The sequence below is a fragment of the Propithecus coquereli genome, unplaced genomic scaffold, assembly GCF_000956105.1.
Source record: "Propithecus coquereli isolate 6110/MARCELLA unplaced genomic scaffold, Pcoq_1.0 Scaffold59, whole genome shotgun sequence".
Taxonomy (NCBI): domain Eukaryota; kingdom Metazoa; phylum Chordata; class Mammalia; order Primates; family Indriidae; genus Propithecus; species Propithecus coquereli.
In genome coordinates, this window is record NW_012151840.1 from 6,597,969 (window position 1) to 6,601,288 (window position 3,320).

Sequence of the window (3,320 nt, forward strand, 5' to 3'; positions counted from 1 at the left end):
TTGAGCCCAGGAGTTTGAGGTTGCTGTGAGCTAGGCTGACGCCACGGCACTCACTCTAGCCCGGGCAAAAGAGTGAGACTGTCTCAAAAAATAAAAAAATGGAGAAGAAAAAACATGGTAATTACAATGAAAATTCCAATTCTGGAAAGGGAAGAATGGATGGAAAATAGCACACAGTTATCACTGATCTGTAGCATATATCTTCAAAGTAGGAAGACTCCCTCTCTGGCAGTAGAATGAGTTCCTTGGATAGGCAACTGGGAACCTCCAGGTTTGCTCTCTGTGGAGATCTTCCTTATTGTCCACCATGGCCCCTGCTTCTTCCTGTTAGAGGATCTTACTTGTCCTTTATTCTCCATGGCTATGCCAGAGATGGGCATGGGAAAATGCCCTTTCTGAGGCCTACTCAACTTTAGCTGTGGTACAAGTTGGGAACCTAGAAAGTACGATAGATTGCTAGGCTTGGGGTTTCTTTGGCAATACATTCCCATAAAAGCTCAGTAGCTTTTGGTCTGTTTGTTTCTATTCAATTCCTTCTGCTGTTTACCACAGCCAAAGATTTTTTTTTCTAGATATAGTGTGTTAAACCAGAGAATTTCAAGCTCCTAGGAACCACCTTCAGTGCTCTACCATCACCTGACCTCAATTTAATAGTATTTATCTTAAGTAGCTCAAAACAAAAGCCATAGGAGCAGCTGTACCATCCATAATCTTAGCTGTGCCCTCTTTTCTGAGAAAATGCTTAACTGGATGTGCATAAAAGAAGCCTGGAACCCCAGTCTTATTTCTTGCTCAGTCCTTTGCCTCCTGGCCTCTGCATTTAGTTTAGTTTGGTGTTTTTTCTATTCTGTAAGATTCTAAACTATGGGATTTTGTATTGCAGGCCATAGGCAGAAAGAACCTCCCTTAGCAAAGCCGTATATTCTTCTCTCTGTGCTTTTAGATAGACCACTTTCTGACTAAGTTATTTTCCTATATTCTTTTTTTTTTGGAGACAGAGTCTCGCTCTGTTACCTGGGCTAGAGTGCCGTGGCATCAGCCTAGCTCACAGCAACCTCAAACTCCTCGGTTTAAGCAATCCTACTACCTCAGCCTCCCGAGTAGCTGGGACTACAGGCATGCGCCACCATGCCAAGCTAATTTTTTCGATATATTTTTAGTTGTCCAGCTAATTTCTTTCTATTTTTTAGTAGAGACAGGGGTCTCGCTTTTGCTCAGGCTGGTCTCAAACTCCTGACCTTAAGCGATCCTCCCGCCTTAGCCTCCCAGAGGGCTAGGATTATAGGCGTGAGTCACCGTGCCCAGCCACTTTCCTATGTTACCAAAGCCTACAAAACGAGCCAACACATGCTAACATGCTGCATTTTTCCTATCATTTCTTCCAATTCCACACTCCAGTGGGCCTAGGGTCTGAGCCCAAAATAATAGGCAACATATGTTTCATGGATTCATAATTTCCAATTTGTACTAGAGTCCTCTCTGCCTCTCCGATTCAACCAGTTCCACATTTTAGAATCTGTTACTTGTAGTACCGAATTCTAAATCAGCCAAAAGTGACTTCTTTGCAACAAAGAACCTGTGATACAGATCTTGCAGGCTGTGATTGTGTCACATGATCATACCTCAACCAGTCATTGGAGCCAGAGAGATGCAAAGCTTTGATGGGCTAGTCTTGGGATCTATCCCCACCCCTGAGGCTAGGGGTGAGGTTGGTTCTATCTTAAGCCCAGGAGTATGAGTGTGGGGCAGGGGGAGTGTCCCCATTTTAAAAATCAGTGTACTGTTACCACAAGAAGTGGAAATGGAAGCTAGGTGGCAAAAAACAAATAATATACACTTCAGACACCCTTTAGCTCAACTATTCTCAACTTTGCTCCATTACTACAGAGAAGACAGATGTTCACATTTACAACATCTGGGCACATGGGCACATTTCATGGGCATATTCACAAAATAATGTTGGTCTCTGGTAGCTATCCATAAACTCTCCCCTTTTCTCGCCCTTAAAAGTATATTGGAATGCATATATATCAACATAACATTATTATAGGGATGATGTGCTGGATCTGCTCTAATTAATTTTTAAATACATCACTTGCAAATTTTGTTACTCTATTATTAGTAACAAATTTCTTGCAACTTACTTTTGCAATTGATTGTAACACATCAAGTGTGTCACAATCATTGTTCACCTGTTGGGAGAGGGATCTTTGGCTTCCAAGTACTCCCTAGTTATGTCTTATTTTTATCTCTTGGTACAATTAGCCTTCCTTCTTTGAGCACACATTGCCAGGTGACAGAGAGTGGCACCCAGGACAATGGGGAATGTGTGCTGGGATCAAATATTTCCAGCAAATAATGTACTAAGCAGATAATCTACACAGAAAGTATTAGAAATAATGTATATTTTCAATTTAGAACATTCTTATTTTTCCAATGATTCAAGAATTCTATTTTCTTTCTTTAGAAAGGGCTAACTGCATAATTATAACATAAAGTTAATTGAGGGGGTCTCAATTAACTTTATGTTAAAATTATCCTTCCTAGTTTCCTATTCTCCTATACAGTCTATTAAGAGTATTCTTCATCTTACCTTTGTGCATTACTTGGACACAAGGCTCAGTAATAAGTGAGCTATTTTTTTTTTTTTGAGACAGAGTCTCGTTCTGTTGCCCAGGCTAGAGAGAAGTGGCGTCAGCCTAGCTCACAGCAACCTCAAACTCCTGGGCTCAAGCGATCCTCCTGCCTCAGACTCCCGAGTAGCTGGGATTACAGGCTCACACCATAGTGCCCGGCTAAATTTTTGTTTCTATTTTTAGTTGCTTGGCTAATTTATTGAGCTATTTTTTGATGAAATTAATGTCTATTATTAAATTCCTAGCACACTTGGGTAAATTAACAAAGAATAAAACTAGCATCAGTATCATTCTAGAATTCAGAGTCCTTTTCTTTAAGATTAAGATAGTTCCTCAGAGAAACTTGAAGTAGCTGGTTTTCAGGGTACATGAGGAGGCTAAGAGATGGTGACTTTAAAAATTGGAAAAGGCACAACTGTAACAAGCAGGCACGAGGCTTCCTTATTCTGCTTTCACTTCCCTTTTCCCACATCATTCAGGAAATGTTTCCTCATCTATGATGGAAGGGGGCCAGCATTCTAGATAAGATTTAGTATTGTGCTGAAGACTTGCCTTGTTTTTTGTTTTTAATCTCTCTAGTTAAATAAATTTGCAACAGCAAGTGTGCCCCATTTCAGGGCAACTTACTGTGCAAAAATCCAACTTTCAACTTTGAAATATTGCAGCATGATTTTTTTTTTTTTT